General features: G+C 43.3%; 1 protein-coding gene across 1 annotated transcript in view; it reads left to right on the forward strand.

Moving 5' to 3' along the window:
* TRPC5 (transient receptor potential cation channel subfamily C member 5) overlaps positions 1-20,161 on the forward strand; it is a 391,753-nt gene that overhangs the window by 207,743 nt on the left and 163,849 nt on the right. The window lies entirely within an intron of this gene.

The raw sequence follows: 20,161 nt of genomic DNA on the forward strand, positions 1-20,161 counted from the left end.
TGTTAAAGTATATCTAAACCCTCACCTTGCAAATTAACCCATTCCGTTCATAATAGAAATTATAGGTAAAGCATTTGTGTGCAGATATTTAAAACATTACGTACACATGCTGCTGCATTTGCGCGATCGCTGCTTGAAACTCACAAGGAATTTATCTGTTTGATATGTTGATTGCGACATGATAATAGCTTGGACTTTTATGTAAGTGTACTGTTTATAAAACCGGATATTGAGACAGTCCTTTTGTCTCCTAAACATTCTGCTATCGAGCTACCTAATACTGCATCCTATATCCTGAGTTGCTGTGAACTTCTTGGTGTATTCCATCCACAGCTATAGGAGAGGAACATCTGCATTTCTTTCTCAGTGGATCAGAGATCCAACCAAGCGCTGTGTGACCTCTCTGAGTAAGAGGGGTCGCTGGCGTTGCCGTAAGCCTCCATTTTTGATTATGGTGATGGATGTCAGATGTATGATCGTTATTTCCAAACACTCTTTTCTATCATGGGACTTTTTTAGATGGAATCTAGATTTTTATGAACTTTTTGGCCCAGATTCTCAAAGGAGATACGATGGCGTATCTCCAGATACACCGTCGTATCTCTGAGTATGAGCCGTTGTATCTATGCGCCTGATTCATAGAATCAGTTACGCATAGATTTGTATTAGATCCGACCGGCGTAAGTCTCTTACGCCGTCGGATCTTAACTGCATATTTACGCTGGCCGCTAGGGGCGTGTACGCTGATTTACGCCTAGAAATATGTAAATCAGCTAAATACGCTAATTCACGAACGTACGCCCGGCCGACGCAGTACAGATACGCCGTTTACGTTAGGGTTTTCCCGGCGTAAAGTTACCCCTGCTATATGAGGCATACATGCGGCGTACCAATGTTAAGTATGGACGTCGTTCCCGTGTCGAATTTTGAATATTTTACGTTGTTTGCTTAAGTCGTCCGTGGATGGGGCTGGACATAATTTACGTTCACGTCGAAACCAATACGTCCTTGCGGCGTACTTTGTAGCAATGCACACTGGGATATTCCACGGACGGCGCATGCGCCGTTCGTGAAAAACGTCAATCACGTCGGGTCACAAGTTATTTACATAAAACACGCCCCCCTGTTCCACATTTGAATTAGGCGGGCTTACGCCGGCCTATTTACACTACGCCGCCGCAACTTACGGAGAAAGAGCTTTGAGAATACTGCACTTGCCCGTCTAAGTTGCGGAGGCGTAGCGTAAATAGGATACGCCAGAACAAAGATACGCTCTTCTTCAATAATCTGGCCATTTGTTTGCACAATTGCACTTTATTCACATGTGATGTCATTTTGCATATGTGTCTTCAAACTTTATTCACAGCTATTAATGTTTATATACAATTGATTGTTTGCATATTAGTATATTTTGATATTTGTTTGTATTCCTTCTGCTCTCAGCTGCATAAGAGCTAGGGGAGGAGAAACAGCAGCTCACTGATCCTCCCAGTAAATGGCTAATTGGAAGGGGGGGGGGTGTCAGGACAAGTTTGATCATTGGAGGAGAGCAGGGGTGAGTGACTAATGCCCTGTACACACAATAGGAATTTCCTATGGGCTAAAATCTGATGGAATTTTCTGTCAGAATTTCGTTCAAGCTGTCTTCCATCGGTCTTGCATACACACTGGGGTAGATTCAAAGAGAAATTGCGCCTGCGTAACCATAGTTACGCAGCGCAATTGCTTACTTGCCCCGGCGTATCGAATGCTCCTGATTCAGGAACCTCGATACGCCGACTGCAGCCTAAGAAATGACTGGCATAAGGCTCCTTATGCCGTCATATCTTAGGCTGCATTCTTACGCAGGCCGCTAGGTGGCGTTCCCGTTGTGGTCAGCGTATAGTATGCAAATTGCATACTAACGCTGATTCACAACCCTACGCGAGCCCTGCGTACGCAGTTTACGTCGTTTGCGTACGTCGGTTTTTGCGTAAGGCTGCCCCTGCTATTAGCAGGGGCAGCCAATGCTACGTATACCCGTCGTTCCCGCGTTGCGAAATTTGAAATTTACATAGTTTGCGTAAGTGAATCGTGAATGGCGCTGGACGCCATTCACGTTCACTTTTAAGCAAATGACGTCCTTGCGACGTCATTTACCGCAATGCACGTCGGAAACGTTTCCCAACGGAGCATGCGCACTACGCTCGGCGCGGGAACGCGCCTAATTTAAATGATCCACGCCCCCTACGGGATCATTTAAATTGTGCGCGCTTACGCCGGACATTTTGCCGGAGCGCCCACGCAATTTACGGAGCTACTGCTCCGTGAATCAAGGGTAGCGCAGGTAATTTGCGGAGGCGCATCGGCAAAACGGTGCGTAAAAACTGCGCAAATCTACCTGAATCAACCCCACTGTCAGACTAAATTTCGACCGTACAGGGTTCCACACAGACGATCTGAATTTTCCTTTAGAAAAAAATAAAACATGTTCTATTTCCAAACTCAGACGGAAAAAAAGTCCAATGGGGCCCACACACGATAGGAATTTCTGATGAAGAAATTCCATCAGACTTTTTTCATCAGAAATTCCTGTATACCATGCACCTCCAGTGTTCTTGACCTCTTTAGTGGAGAAACAGAATACAGGGAGCTAAATCTCTAGGTAAGACGACAATAGGAGGATTAGACCATAGAGTTCAATAATATTGTTATGTTTGTTTAGGTAAATGTATGTATGAAAGTTTTTCAAAGTATTTATATACTAAGTATGAAATGTACTGTAATGGAAAATTAATAAAGAAAAAAAAAAATTCCTATCGCATGTACAAGGCATAAGAAGGTGAATGCAATAATTTCCTTAGCTATCCTAACCCAGGAAAAGGTAACCAAGATAGTGTCTGTGTCTGTGCTATTTTTCTCAATGATTTTCATCCATATTGCAGGGACCAGACATTACATTAACCACTTGCTTACTGGGCACATATACCCCCCTCCTGCCCAGGTGAAATTTCAGCTTCCGGCACTGCGTCGCTTTAACTAACAATTGCGCGGTCGTGCGACGTGGCTCCCAAACAAAATTGACGTTCTTTTTTTCCCCACAAATAGAGCTTTCTTTTGGTGGTATTTGATCGCCTGTGTGGTTTTTATTTTTTGCGCTACAAAAAAAAAAGAGCGACAATTTTGAAAAAAATACAATATTTTTTACTTGTTGCTATAATAAATATCCCAATTTAAAAAAAAAAAAAACACATTTTCTTTCCTCAGTTTAGGCCGATACGTATTCTTCTACATATTTTTGGTAAAAAATCGCAATAAGCGACTGGTTTGCGCAAACGTTATAGCGCCTACAAAATAGGGGACGGAATTATTATTTTTTATTATTTATTTATTTTACTAGAAATGGCGGCGATCTGCGATTTTTTTTGGGACTGCGACGTTATGGCGGACACATCGGACACTTTTGACACATTTTTGGCGCCATTCACATTTATACTGCGATCAGTGCTATAAATATGCACTAATTACAGTATAAATGTGACTGGCATTGAAGGGGTTAACACTAGGGGGTGAGGAAGGGGTTAAATGTATTCCCTGCATAGTGTTCTAACTGTAAGTGGAGGGGGGGTGACTGGGGGGGTGACCGATCTATGTCCCTATGTACAAGGGACACAGATCGGTCTCCTCTCCAGAGACAGCACCGCTGTCTCTGTGTAAAACGGCAATGAGAGATGATCTCATATGTTTACATATGAGATCATCTCTCATTGGCCGCACAGATCGCATCGCAAACGGCCACTCTGATTGGCCGTTCGCAGCGATCTGTAATTGGCTGTGTCCAAGGGACACGGCCAACACAGAGTTTCCCCGCTGCGTGCTCTGGAGCGTGCGGGGAACGCGCAAAGGGGCGGATGTCAATTGACGTCCACTTGGTTTTGGGATCCGCGCTGTAGCCGTCATTTGACTATAGCGCGGGTCCCAAGCGGTTAAAGCCGCAAGTAGTTTTAAAGTACTTTTTTCTTATACTAATCTCATTTTGTGCAGGGACAGTTCTAAACACGTGCCACTTCACAGGCATACCATAGACACCCAGCAGGTACAATATTTAAATGAATTTTTTATTTTTTTATTTTTTTTTATTTAAGCATCATTAAAATCACTGCTCCTGAAAAAACGACCATTTTTAAAACTTTTTTTCCATTGATACATGTTCCCTGGGGCAAGACCCTGGTTCTCAAAGACGTTTTCACAGGCATACTATAGACACCCAGCAGGTACAATATTTAAAGGAATTTTTCTTTTTTTTTCTTTATTTTTTATTTAAGCATCATTAATATCACTGCTCCAGAAAAAACGACAGTTTTTAAAACTTTTTTTCCATTGATACATGTTCCCTGGGGCAAGACCCAGGTTCTCGAATACGTTTTACGACAATAACTTGCATATTAGGCTTTAAAAAGAGCACTTTTGAATTCGAACGTTCGAGTCCCATAGACGTCAATGGGGTTCTAAATGTTCGCGCGAACGGTCAGTCCGTTCCAAGGTTCTGGTGCGAACCGAACAGGGGGGTGTTCGGCTCATCCCTACTGGTCAGGGGTCAGGGGAATGAGAGACTAGTAGGCGGCTGAGAATGGTATAAATAGGCTGGGGCCTGCCTGAAACAGCTTCCTGTTGTTCCTGGTGGAGTTAGACACAGAATAAAGGCTGTGGCATCCCTGGTAGACTACCTGCAGCTTCGACAAAATTATTTTTTGAGGCCCCAGCTTCTGCTCAGGCTTGGGGACCTCTGGCCTAGCCTCCTGAAAGCTTGCACTAAGCTCATCTGAAGATCGAAGGCACGAGCAACAAGTACAGCAGCTGACTGGTACTGTAGATAGCAGCACAGAATACAGGACACAGTGAGTACCTGTAATGTGGATTTTCTTATCTCTATTTAGGAGAGCTTACAGCAGTATATTCAGGATTTTACTCCTGTTGATGAGTTCCTGTTTGGAATCATGTTACCCTTCACATTTAAAGGGATGGTTCTTACCCTGAAGGCTCAAATCAGAGTCCTCCATTACAGTTTGTTACAACTTTTTGGAATATTTCAAGTCCCACCCTATCCCAGTTCCTTTAGTAAAATAAATTGCCAAAAAACATGTACAGCCTGTTTTCTGACTGAAAACTACTGTGTGCCTGGCTGCTGTGTGCCTATTAGGGAATGGAAACTGGAATCAAACAGCCAGACCAGTCACCGGTCTGTGCTACAACAGCATATTTTAACTTCATGTTTAACAGTAAAACAGCAATTGGGAAAAGTATGTAATGGAACTTTCCATTCAGCAACATTTTATTTGTATTAGCTTACAACCTAATTTTTTTTAAATATAGTATATGCAAGTTCTATAAAACAATTATTCAAAATCTAAAGCTGTGGAAAATTCTAACAATGCCTGCTTTAATCAACATTTTCTTATTTTCGTTATGTATTTCTGAAGCGTCTGTTTTTTTTTTTTTACTACAATTGCTTGTTGTCATGGCAATCTCAATTTGCTTAATTTCTGTGACCAGGAGAGGTCATTTTGAATTCTACTGACAAAATATTTTTGTGAAAGGCTGAACAGACTGCAGTCAAAAAATATTGTTATGGGAAGAAAATTAATTGGCAAATAGACTACATTTGTCTAACCCAATTTAATTATTTTTAATTTAAAGTATGCTCGCTAATTACGCAATATACTTTGCCCTGAACTCAATAAATGTCCCAGTTCTAAGACAAAATTCGCTATTTTCAGAAATCTTCAAGTCACTGCATGTTGTTAGTTATTTTTATTTTGATAGAATCTGAATTCTGTGCAGTGCTAAGAATGAAATGTCTCTCTCTTTTTTTTTGTGCAATTGTATACAGTAATGATTTTCACGTACTGCAATTAAAAGACAGCAATAGAAACAGGCCAATTTATTTCACCAATAAATGTTTGCAAACTTTTATGTACAGGTCACATTAGCATACTGCTTAAAGTTAAACTTGAAAAGAAATGTGTTTTAAACCACCTGCTTCTGTGCACGTAATCTGTAGTTTTTATTTTAAAGAAGGTTACTAGTAGTGATGGACGAACATCTGACGGGGCGGTTTGCGAACGCTAACCGCAAACGTTCTCAAATATTCGCGAACCGCAAGTTCGCAGCGGGCCCCATTGACTTTAATGGCAGGCGAACATTAAAACTCTGCAGGTCATATTTGCAGCCACAAAATACTTACTAGCTGTGCACAAATAGTCCCACAACATGGACACTGACCTACCAGAAGTATTAAGCGAAAAACCGGATACAGAAGTAAGTGTAGGCCATTACAGGCCCCAAAAATTAGCCGACAGGCGTTTACCTGACAGCAAACAACTTTGTATTCTGTGGCTGGAGGTACATTAAGCTATTCACCAGATACAGAAGTAAGTGTCGGCCAGTACAGGTCCCAAAAATTAGCCCACAGGCGTTCACCTGACAGCAAACAACTTTGGATTCTGTGGCTGGTGGTACATTAGGCATTCATCGGATACAGAAGTACGTGTCGGCCAGTACAGGCCCCAAAAATTAGCCCACAGGCGTTCACCTGACAGCAAACAACTTTGTATTCTGTGGCTGGAGGTACATTAGGCATTCACAGGATAAATAAGTGCAGGCTCCAAAAATTAGGCATTCAACGGACATAAAAGGCCTTTTATGCCGCTGATTTTATCTAAGACAGGGACCATGAATTGTTATGGGTGGTGGCGGATATTTGTGGCCTGTCATGAGGAATTTGAATCACACATGGTCTACTGGTCACATGTATTGAATTCCTCTGAGATCCATGCCTCATTCATTTTTAGAAATGTTAGTTAGTCAACACTGTCGTGAGCTAGGCGAGTGCGCTTATCGGTCACGACCCCCCCTGCTACGCTGAACGTCCTTTCAGACAGGACACCGGATAAGGGGCAAGCCAACAGTTCCATTGCAAATTGTGCAAGCTCTGGCCAGAGGTCAAGCCTGCCCACCCAGTAGTCCAGGGGTTCATCACTTCTCAGTGCGTCCACATCAGCCGTTAACCCGATGTAGTCGGACACCTGTCGGTCTAGGCGTTCCCTGATGCTGGATCCGGAGGACAGCTGTCGATGGGTCGGCTGAAAGAATGATCTCATAACATTAGTGACCAACACATCTTCAAACCGCCCTCTTCTTGCAGGCGCTGTTGGATTGGTACCCGCCACTGTTTCTCTGTGAGTGGAAATTCCTCTGCCAGTGCACGCAAAAGCAGAATGAAGCATTTCTCGAAGCAAGGCCTGGAAGTTCTGCATTCTGATAGCCCTCTGTGAAGGTGATAACATTTCTGCCATTTTTTGTGTGTACCGGGGGTCTAAGTACGTTGCCACCCAGTACTGGTCCTTGCCCTTTATGCTTTTTATACAGGGGTCCCTCTTAAAACACTGGAGCATTAAGTCCCCGTTTGCACTAAACTGGAAGCGGTGTAGTGGCCTGGCTCTTGCTCATCATCCAGGATAATGTCGTCCTTGTTCTCCTCCCCCCATCTACAGACAACACCAGGGATCCCAGAAAGGTTTAAAGCATGCTCTTCTTGCTCCTCCTCATCCGCCCTGGAACCATCCTCCTCTGACTCCTCTTCAGACTCCCATTGTTGACTTGTCTCAGGTGGAGTAGCCCCCCCTGAAAATTCATCCAGCATTGCGACTTCCTCATCTTCCTGCTCGTGCTCTTCGATGGCTTAATAAATGACACAACGCAATGCACACTCCAGAAAGAAGGCGTAAGGTACGATGTCACTGATGGCACCCTGGCTGTGACTGACCAGTTTGGTGATCTCATCAAATGGCTGCAGAAGTCTGCATGAGTCGCGCATGAGCAACCACTGGCGCGGTGAAAAAAAAACAAGCTCCCCAGAACCTGTCCTGCCGCAGAGTTCGTACATGTAGTCGTTAACTGCACGTTTCTGCTGGAGCAGCCTATCAAGCATATACAAGGTTGAGTTCCATCGCGTCGGCCAGTCGCAAATAAGACGTCTGACTGGCAGGTTGTGTCACCGCTGAATGTTAGCAAGGCGAGCCATGGCCGTGTAAGATCTTCTGAAATGGCCCGAGATTTTCCTGGCCTGCCGCAAGACGTCCTGGACCCAGGGTATTTGGCAACGAATCGCTGCACGACCAAGTTCAGGACGTGTGCCATGCATGGCACGTGTGTAATTTTGCCCTGTTTTAGCGCGCTCAGCAGATTGGCACCGTTTACCAACTGTCAAATTGAGCGGTGTTAGCCACTGATCTGCCTGTGAACGCAAAGCTGAAAGGAGTGCAGGACCAGTGTGGCTCTTGTCTTCCAGGCACAACAGATGCAGCACAGCATGGCAACGTCTCACCTGGCATGTCGAATATGTTCTGGGGATCTTGGGCGGCGTAGCGGAAGAGACGGTAGCATCGAAGTCAGCCGTAGAGGAGAGGGAGGATGGAGTAGGAGGAGGAGAAGAAGAGGCAGGCCTGCATGCAATCCATGGCGGTTAAACCAAATCTACATGGGTGCCACGGGTTACATAGTTGACGGCCATCAGAAGGTTCACCCAGTGGGCAGTAAAAGTTATATACCTTCCTTGTTTGCTAGGCCACGTGTCTGTGGTCAGATGTATCTTGGCACCGACACTGTGTGCCAGAGATACATTCACTTGCCGCTGAACATGGCCATATAGCTCTGGGATGCCCTTCTGTGAGAAATATTTCCTTCCTGGGACCTTCCATTGTGGTGTTCCAATGGCCACAAATTTTCGAAAGGCCTCAGAGTCCACCAGTTTATATGGCAGTAGTTGGCGGGCTATCAGTTCCGACAAGCCAGCGGTCAACCGTTGGGCAAGAGGGTTATCCGGCATCATCGTTTTTTTACGATCAAACATTTGGGCCACGGAAGCCTGCCTTATTGCAGAAAAACGTGAGGACGGCATGATGGAAGGTGGAGTGGAGGACAATTGTGAGTATAGAGGAGAAGAGGCTGGACAGTGAGAGCCTGGAGTGTGTCATTGTGGGTTCTGATGGCGTTGCTCCCACTGGAATCGGTGATGGGAGGCCAGGTGCCTTCTTAAGGTGGTCGTCCCTAGGTGAGTGTTGGGCTTACCGCGACTTATGCGTTGACTGCAAAGGCTGCAGATGGCAACACTATTGTCAGCAGCGGACATGTTAAAAAAAGCCCACACTGCGGAGCCATGGACCAGTGTCCTGGGACCGCCAGATGTGACCGTACATGATTAATGTCTCGCTCCAGATACATTAGCAGTCTGGTTTGTCCCTCCTGTGCAATGTAAGTTCGGCCTGCTTCTCCTCCCTATCTGCTGGTCCATCTCTCCCTCTGAACTCCCCTCCTCTTCCTCTTTTGTGGGCACCCACATGATGTCTGTAGACACTTTATCATCAACGTCACCTTCCCCACCAATAACATTAGAGATCTCAGAGTAGGCAGCAACAGCGGGGACCAACCTCCTTGGGCTGATCTGGGTACTGTCGTCAGACTGCTGAGTGGCGGTTGTTGCTACCTCCTCTTCTTGATCCAATGCCAAGAATGGCTGCGCATCGGAAATGTCTTCTGATGGATCGGAAAATAATTCCTGTGACTCAAGCGGAGGGTATATGGTGGTGAGCCACTCAACCAAGTCTGGTGCGTCCTTTGACGTAATCGAACGCACCTTGTGCCACTTCCCACTTTGGCTCTGGCCTGGTGCTCCTGCCCTACCCCTACCACCCCTGCAGAAGGGCCTGCCTCTTCTCTGCCTGTCATTTTTACAAAAATCTCTAGAGAAGTGCATGTGGAAGAAGGTATATAACACCCCGCTTCAATCTGTCGTTTTGGGGGGCCACTGGTTTATCGCACCAGTTAAAAAAAAAAAATTCAGTAACTTTTGTTAACAGAAAACAAAATTCTGCAGTACCCAAATACACTATTATGAAAGTATATTTGTATATAACACCCCGCTTCAATCTGTCATTTTGGGGGGCCACTGGTTTATCGCACTAGTTATAAAACTTTTTTTCAGTAAATTTTGTCACTGTGTGTAGCAGAGGCAACGCAGCGAAAGAGGCAAACATTCTGCAGTACCCAAATACACTATTATGAAAGTATATTTTTATATAACACCCCGCTTCAATCTGTCGTTTTGGGGGGCCACTGGTTTATCGCACCAGTTATAAAACTTTTTTTTAACGTTTGTCACTGTGTGTAGCAGAGGTAACGCAGCAAAACAGAAAAGAGAATTCTGTCGTACCCAAATACACCACCAGTCACAATGCTGCACAATACAAATTCACTATAATATGCTTTCTATATTAGAAAGTATATTATAAGTGTATTACACTCCTATATACTACACACCAAACAATAGTACACCTATACCAGTCCTTAAAAGGACTTTTGTGGACCTGTTAGTTAACGATTTGTGTCACTACAGTCTGTTCCTGCTCCACACAGTAACCTCTCCCTACACTGACAAAAAGCAGAATGTATCACACCAGTTATAAAACTTTTTTTCCAGTATCGTTTGTCAATGGGGTAGATTCACATAGATTAGCGGATCTTTAGATCCGCGTAATCTATCTGATTTACGATCCGGCATGCGCCGCCGGCGAAAATTCCCAGTGCGCATGCTCCAAATGACATCGCTAGGATGTCATTGTTTTCGGCGTGAACGTAAATTACGGCCATCCGTATTCGCGACCAACTTACGCAAACGACGTAAAAATTCAAAACTCGGCGCGGGAACGACGGCCATACTTAACATTAACTACCCCTCATATAGCAGGAGTAACTATCCGCCGGAAAAAGCCGAAAAAGCGACGGCGGGCGTTCGTTTCTGAATCGGCGTATCTCCTCATTTGCATATTCGTTGCGAGTAAAACACGAAACGCCACCTAGCGGACAGCGGAAGATTGCAGCCTAAGATCCGACGGTGTAAGTCACTTACACCTGTCGGATCTAAGGGAGATCTATGCGTAACTGATTCTTATGAATCAGTCGCATAGATCCGACCGTCGGATCTCAGAGATACGACGGCGTATCAGGAGATACATCGTTGTATTTCTTTGTGAATCTCCCCCAATGTGTGTAGCAAGAGGTAAAGCAGCAAAACAGAAACAAAAATTCTGCAGTACCCAAATACACCAGTCACAATGCTTCACATTGCACAATACAAATCTACTATAATATGCTTTCTATGTTAAAAAGTATATTATAAGTGTATTACACCCCTATATACTGCACACCAAACAATAGTACACCTATACCAGTCCTTAAAAGGACTTTTGTGGACCTTTTAGCTAGCGATTTGTTTCAATACAGCCTGTCCCTGCTCCGCACAGCAACCTCTTCCTACACTGATAAAAAGCAGAATGTAAAATGGCCACCAGATCAGGTCTATTTATAAGGTAGGGGGTATGTCCATGTGCTGAAACGTCTCAAGTGGCTGTCCTGTACCACCTAAATGATGTGTCATGGGTCAAAGTTCTTCTCAATGTAAAATTGCGGACAGGCGCGAATATCGCCAGATGTCCGCCTGTTCGGCGAACCCTGAACGAGCAAAGTTTGCAGCGAACCGCCTGCCATGCGAACCGACAGGCCATCTCTAGTTACTAGTAACCCCTATTTCTTACCTGTGATCATGATGCATGATTGCATTTACTTTTTCTTCTGTATATCGTCCAGAAGGATTATTGCACTGCCCCTTGGCTTAAAAAAAACTCTTTAAAAGGGTTCTGCATTGTTACAATGCTGGGGTATTGAGGAGCAACCTCTCCAATGAGGAATTTATACTGTAATAAAAGGCAAATTAAAAGTAAGGGGTTCTAATCATCCCAAACGTTATCAAAACCAACCCAAAAGATGTAGATTTGGAGTTACACCTGTACATTTCTGTCCCTCGCGTATGATAATTCTGGTCCTCCACAGTAATGGGCAAGTACTATTTCTCATATATGGGTGTTTGGCACAGTAATCTGCCAATGTATGGGGGTCTTTCTACCACTGACACAGGAGGAACAGGTAGCAGGGAATTATTGAATTACAGTGCTTTCTCTGCAATACATCTCATGTTCATGAACACAATCACTGATTGCTTGTGTGTCCTTTTAAAGTCACCTGCCAATGGTGTATGTTCTGGGTATGAAAGTGCTTCAGGACACAACGGTAGCAAAAAAGGAGTGAGTATAATATGTTCCCCTCCTTTGTTCACTGCAACCCGTCTTAAAAGCAAGGTAGCATTTGTTTCTGGAAATTAAGTGGGGGCTCTTAATCAATGCGAGACCAAGCTTAACAGAACTAGAGTCTGCCTGTAACACATTCCTGTCCTAAGATGACAACGCTCTCCATAACAAAGCAGGATGGAGTTGTGTAGTTCACAGAAGAAAACTTAGACAGCTGATAAAATTGTTTGAGGTCTCAGTTCAGTGTGATAATGATATCATCCCCACCAAACTGCTGAAGGAGTATGCCGATATTCTGGCACCCCCTATCACGCAGCTTATAAACCAGTCTTTCAATGAAGGCATAGTGCCTTCCCAGTTGAAACAAGGGATAATCAAACCCATCTTAAAGAAACCCACCCTCGACCCCAAAGACCCAAAACACTGTCGTCCCATAACAGGCCTAAACGTCTTCTCCAAGGTAATGGAGAAAGTAGTGGTACAACAGCTGCAACAGCATCTTGATACCCATAATTTGCTCGATCCGTTCCAATCAGGTTTTCGTCCCGGGCACGGGACGGAAACAGCATTGCTCAAAATATGGGATGATGCTCATGAGGCCGCAGACGAAGGAGAACCCTGTCTTTTAGTACTGCTGGACCTAAGCGCAGCTTTTGACACGGTAGACCACAAACTATTACTGACTCGGCTAGCTGAAGTAGCCAGAGTCGCGGAATGTGATCTAGCTTGGTTCTCCTCCTTTTTGGAAAACCGATCACAAATAGTGAAATTGGGATTATTCACTTCACTATTCAAACGCACAGTGTCATGCGGAGTCCCTCAGGGATCCCCTCTGTCGCCGGTGCTGTTCAATATCTAACTCCGCCCTCTCTTTGAAATCATCAGAAGCCAAGAGTTACTTTACCACTCCTATGCAGATGACACACAACTCTATTTTCGCATCTGCAACAAAAAGGATCATCATCCCGGTCTAGAGAAATGCCTCTCTTTGATTGACAACTGGATGACTAAGAGTTATCTTAAACTCAATGGTTCGAAAACAGAACTTCTCCTGTTTCGCGCCAATCGACAGAATCAACTGGCAACAACCTGGACACCTCTGCCCATTCTGGGCAAAATCATCGCCCCTAGCACCAAAGTCAAAAATCTTGGAGTCATCTTTGACACCAACATGACAGTGGATGCACAAATAGGGTCAGTAGTCAGCGGATCTCACCATCTTCTACGTCTACTACGCAGACTTATTCCATTTATTCCTAAAGAAGACATAGCCGTCGTGGTGGGAACAATTGTTAACTCCAGACTGGACTATGCAAATGCCCTCTACCTCGGACTCCCAAAGTACCAAATCACTCGTCTGCAAGTCGTTCAAAACACCGCTGCTAGACTTGTGACTGGGAAAAAAACATGGGAATCAATCTCACCTTGACTGAGATCCCTTCATTGGTTACCAGTAAAAGACAGAATTACTTTCAAAGCACTCTGTCTGACGCATAAGTGTATTCGGGGAAATGCCCCCCAATATCAATGCGAAAAACTAAAAGCCTATAAACCCAATCGCATTCTGCGATCAACCAATCAAAATCTACTCCAAATACCTAAAGCCAGATACAAGTCCAAAGGAGAGCGAAGATTTGCGGTCCAAGGACCCAGTCTATGGAATGCTCTACCAGCCAGCATTCGGTTGGAGGAGAATCACTTGACCGTTAGGAGAAAGATCAAGACCCACCTCTTTTGAGCCCAAAGGAGAATTGAACAACGAGCGCCCAGAGGCGATTCAGTTCGCATGTGCAGCGCTATATACAATTTTCACTCACTCAGGAAGTTGCAGAAATACTGGATTACTATTGGGATCTGCAGGTATTTTTCTGTTTTTGCAGAAAATGTACTTCGCTTGAAAAATGAAACAGGTAACCTGCAATATACAGTATATTCTGTTCTTGTTTTTTGACATATAAATAGAAAATTGAATTCAGACTGCATGTCTAGATACAGATCCTTTAGCAGATTGTCAGATTTGTCTCAGTACCATGTACGCTTGCTGGTAATGGGAAGCATTTGTCAGTTACAGGAATATCCAAAGACAATAGCACCGCAGCCAAGAATTTCGCTCTACATTTCAGTATAACTGTAATGACTGAAAAATTAAAAAGGCATTAATATATAAGGAATTTGTTTTGATTCCCACTTCATCACTATAACTCGAATTGTTCTCTTCTACTTTCTATCTGACAGAATACATTTTGTATCTCCTGCTTAAATAACCTAAAGGGTACTGATCCATCCTATAAAAGCAGCAAGTTGTACTGTACTGTCCCATTCAGCAATACATAATTTACGATGAGGCAAAGATCCTAAAATAAGAAACAGCAAAAACTGAATCCAAATCTGTCTTCAGGGCTCGCTCACACCGCTCTTATCACCCTGGATTGTGCAATGCAGGCAAAATGCAGGGGGATGCAGAAACCAATGCATTTAAATGGAATACATTCTTATATACTCTATGTACTGCATTGCAGCACAATACATCACAAGAAAATCTGCATCTGACTTTGGAAGATTTGCCCTGCAGGTTTCATTCAAGTCAATTCAATCAGATCCTTTCAAAATGCAGGCTGCGGCATAGCACTTTTGAAAACCTATGATTGCACAGGTACTTGAACTAACCTTTTCTGGATGATTAAAGGTGTGCATGTTACTGGACCCTAGGTTGTTTACATTAAATGTATACTCACCTATCTACAGTTACCTATCTTACAACTTATTTATCTATAACCTGTGATCCTGAAACATGCCTGCTGGTTATGTAAAAAACATTTATTGTTGCCTCTTACAGAAAGGCAGATGTAAACGCAATGTCAGTACCTAGATGTTACTCACAACCACCAATGGCAATTAAACCTATATTGGATATTCGATTGTGATTAGTGATCTAAGAAGCAAGGAAAATAATGTTACAATGGCCAGGCTTTGGGGTACAAGCCTACTGCCTCTGTGAGTTTGTGTGTGTCTGTTTTGACTGTTGGAGTAAAGATACACTATATTGCCAAAATTAGTGGGACACATGTCTTTACACGCACACGACCTTTAATGGAATCCCAGTCTTACTCTTTACCATTCAATATTGAGCTGGCCCACCCTTTGCAGCTATAACAGCTTCAACTCTTCTGAGAAGGCTGTCCAATAGGTTTAGGAGTGTGTCTATGGAAATGTTTGATCATTCTTACAGAAGCACATTTGTGAGGTCAGGAACCCCAACGGTTCCCCTTACATTGGGGACCCCCAAGGTTCTGTCCTTGGACCTCTACTATTCTCTAACCACATATCCTCCCTGGGTCAACTGATAGCCTCCTATGGCTTCTGCTACCATTTATATGCCGATGACACCAAAATCTATCTCTCTGCCCCTCAGCTCACCCTGTCAGTCTCACACATCACTGACTTACTACCAGACATATCAGCCTGGATCACCACTTCCTCAAACTGAATCTATCTAAAACAGAGCTCTTTTTTTTTTAATATCTCTTTATTATTATTTTTTTCATACAAAAAGACAAATAATAATTTCACAACTTACATTAATAAATTCCATTAACATTCATTTAATTAACACACAAAAAGAAAAGAAAACAGAGCTTTTAAAGGGGTTGTAATGGTATTTTGTTTCCCTAAATAGCTTCCTTTACCTAAGTGCAGTCCTCCTTCACTTACCTCATCCTTCGATTTTGCTTTTGAATATCCTTATTTCTTCTGAGAAATCCTCACTTCCTGTTCTTCTGTCTGTAACTAAACACAGTAATGCAACACTTTTTTTCCCTGGTGTGGAGAAAGCCTCTTGAGGGGGGAGGGGGTGAGCAGGAGTGTCAGGTCGCCCACTAACACACAGCTCCTTTCTCTATTTGCAAAGTAGATAGCGTCCTGACCCTCCTGCTCGCCCCCTCCCCCCTCAAGAAGCTTTCTCCACACCATTACTGTGTGTAGTTACAGACAGAAGAACAGGAAGTGAGGATTTCTCAGAAGAAATAAGGACATTTAAAAGCAAAATCGAAGGATGAAGTAAGTGAAGGAGGACTGCACTAAGGTAAAGGAAGCTATTTAGGGAAAAAATGTTTACCTTTACAACCCCTTTAATATTACCTTCCCCACGTGCCCTTTCTCCTGACTTCTCTATCAAGATCAATGGCACATCTATCAGTTCATCCCCACATGCCAGGGTGCTAGGGGTAACCTTAGACTCTGAACTGTCCTTTCAGGCCCACATCCAATCCCTGTCCAAATCATGCCACTTTAGCCTCCTCAACATTTCTAGAATACGTCTCTTTTTAACTAATGACACCACCAAACTTCTAATTCACTCCCTGATCATCTCTCACCTCGATTACTGCAACTCCTTCCTCATAGGATTACCTTCACATAGACTATCCCCCCTTCAGTCCATAATGAATGCCGCTGCAGGACTCATCCACCTTACCAACCATTCAGTATCCTCCACCCCTCTCTGCCAATCCCTCCACTGGCTTCCACTCACCCAACAAATAAAATTCAAAGTACTAACAATAATTTACAAAGCCATTTATAACTCTCTGCTCCTAGCTACTTCACTAACCTAGTCTCAAAATACCAACCAAGCCTCTCTCTTCGGTCCTCCCAAGACATCCTGTTCTCCAGCTCCCTTGTCCCCTCCTCCCATGCTCGCCTCCAGGATTTCTCCAGAGCATCTGCCATCCTATGGAACTCCCTACCCCAATCTGTCCGACTGTCCCTTAAGCTATCTATCTTTAGACGATCCCTGAAAACCCTTCTCTTTAAAGAAGCCTATACTGCTTCTAACTAATACACTTTTTTACTTCCTCCATCAGCTATTACCTTTTGTATCAATTGACCCTCCCTTTTAGATTGTAAGCTCTAATGAGCAGGGCCCTCTGATTCCTCTTGTACCATATTGTATTGTAACTATAATGTCTGCCTTAATTTTGTTAAGCACTGCGCAAACTGTTGGCGCTATATAAATCCTATATTATAATAATAAATATAACTCTTATGCCTAGTACACAAAATAGGATTTATCCGCGGATACGGTCCTCCGGACCGTTTCCGCGGATAAATCCTCTGAGGATTTTGATCCGATGGAGTGTACACACCATCGGATCGAAATCCGCGCCGAATTCCCATCGCGATGACGTGTCGCGCCGTCGCAGCGATGATGACGCGGCGACGTGCGCAACGCTGTCATATAAGGAATTCCACGCATGCGTCGAATCATTACGACGCATGCGAGGGATGGGTTCGGACAGTTCGATCCAGTGAGTTTGTACAGACCACCGGATCGATCCGCTGGAGCCAATTCCAGCGGATAGATTTCTTAGCATGTTAAGAAATTTTTATCCGCTGGAAATCGGTCGGCCCGAAATATATCCGCGGATAAATATCCGCTGGATCGTACACACCAGCGGATCTATCCACTGAAACCGATCCGCGGATCAATTTCAGCGGATCGATCCTCTCGTCTGTACGGGGCCTTAGGCCTCGCTCACATGATAGGATCGCCAGAGGACAACGGTCTGAAGGACCGTTTTCATCAGTCCAAACCGATCGTGTGTAGGCCCCATAGGTCATTTAACCTTTGGTCAAAAAAATGAGAACTTGCTTTAAAATTTAACCGATGGACTCTTAACCGATAGGTCAAAACCGATCGTTAGTATGCAAAAGCATCGGTTAAAAACCCACGCATGCTCATAATCAAGTCGACGCATGCTTGGAAGCATTGAACTTAGTTTTTTTCAGCACGTCGTTGTGTTTTACGTCACCGCGTTCTGACACGATCGTTTTTTTAACTGATGGTGTGTACGCTCGACGGACCATCAGTCAGCTTCATCGGTTAACCGATGACAACGGTCCTTCGGACCGTTCTCATCGGATGGACTTATCGTGTTTACGAGGCTTAAGACTAAAGCCGCCTACACACGGTCGGTCCATCCGATGAGAATGGTCCGAAGGACCGTTCTCATCGGTTAACCGATGAAGCTGACTGATGGTCTGATGTGCCTACACACCATCAGTTAAAAAAACGATCGAGTCCAACGCGGTGATGTAAAACACAACGATGTGCAGAGAAAAATGAAGTTCAATGCTTCCAAGCATGCGTCGACTTGATTCTGAGCATGCGCAGGTTTTTAACCAATGCTTTTGCATACAAACCATCGGTTTTGACCTATCGGTTAGGCGTCCATTGGTTCAATTTTAAAGCAAGTTCTAAAATTTTTGACCGAAGGATAACTGACCGATGGGGCCCACACACGATCGGTTTGGACCGATGAAAAGGTCCTTCAGTCCGTTTTCATCGGTTTGGACCGACCGTGTGTACGCGGCCTAAGACTAAGACTGGGATGCCATTAAAGTTAATGTGCATGTGAAGGCAGGCATCTCAATACTTTTGACAATATAGTTCAACTCAGAATAAAGTAAGTTAGGTGAAATATACTGTAAAGATTTAAAAAAGCATTACATTTTTACAATTTCAAGTATTGTAATTTTTTGTTTCACAAACAAAAATGGGATTTATATTGTGTTTGTGTGCAATGAAATTGGTTTTAGTGTATGTTTAGTAAATATATAGGTTTGAATACAGTTCTGTAAATACTGAACAACATAAAACTTGATATCGTTATTATTCTACATGTTCTCTGCTTCCAACAAAAACATCATGTTTTGTTTTTTAGCATTTTTCAGACCTAAAACGTGCAATTCAACATGTGTATTTAAAAAGAAAATTCACAATTTTTTTGCAGGTTTTTCTGAGTGGAAGCATTACGCTAAGGAGGTTAAAGTGTTTGTTACCTCAGCATTTCAAATTCCTAAAATGTGGTTGCTGTACTATGTACGTGTATGAAAAAGTACCCTGTTCTTTTTGTATTGCTTCCTTTGTGTGAAATCTCTGGTGTTCCTGTCAGTCCCTGTTTTCCTATTAAAAACTGACCACACTAGGCAGGAGAGCTCACCATAGTCAGTTCCTTAGCTGTGCTGGGAACTCAGCGTGCTCTCCTCCAATGATCATACTTGTCCTGAGTCCTGACATGCCCCTCCCTGCACAGTTTTTCACTGGGAATTTCAGTGTGCTGTTGCTTCTCCTTCCCCCAGCTCTTATGCAGCTGAAAAAAAGAGGGATAGTGATCACTTATAAAAAAGGTAAAAAAAGCAATTATAATGTTTTTTTTGTTAATATATATATATCTATACACAAATGTTTGTCTTTCATTTCAATTTTAAATTGAATGGATTGTTTTACAAGGTGATAGTTTACAGTCACGTTAAAGGAATTCATTAGACATGTGCAGAACGAAAAAATGTGTTTAGTTTAGTTTCGGATAGAATTGTTATGTTACTTATTTAATTTGTTTAGTTTGGTTTAGAAATGTATTTAGTTCAGTTTTAGTTACATTTTGTTTAGTTTTTGTTAAAATTTGTTTCATTTATTATTTTCGAACGAATTCAAACTTTTCAGAACGATTAGAATTCAGATTGATCGAAAAACACTCAACCAATTTGAATTCTGTGTGAAGAAATAGCTGGTTGTTAAGCAGCGGGCCGAGAAGCTCGCCGTCTGCGTCCTTAACAACCATGAGTCTTCATCTGTCAGCGGGCTTCCCAACTGACAGATGAATATAAACACAAAGAATACCGGCAATAGAAAATTGTTAAACAATATGGCGTAGGGTCCCCCCCAGTCCATACCAGGCCCTTATCCCAACATACAGCCTGGCAGGTCAGGAAAGGGGGGGGGGAACGAGCGAGCGCCTATACTAGAGTCTACCTTTGATATAAATGTGTTCTTAAATTTTAATCTGTTCCCCTATGAGATCCTTAAGAGTTAAGATTAGTCTATCCATTGTCTGCCTTTTGGAGCTGCTGACTTTTTGACCAGTATTCAGTTTAGCCTTTACATATCTTAAAGTAGAACTTTAAGCAGAAAAGGCATAAGTAAA

Source organism: Rana temporaria, chromosome 9, assembly GCF_905171775.1.
Source record: "Rana temporaria chromosome 9, aRanTem1.1, whole genome shotgun sequence".
Taxonomy (NCBI): domain Eukaryota; kingdom Metazoa; phylum Chordata; class Amphibia; order Anura; family Ranidae; genus Rana; species Rana temporaria.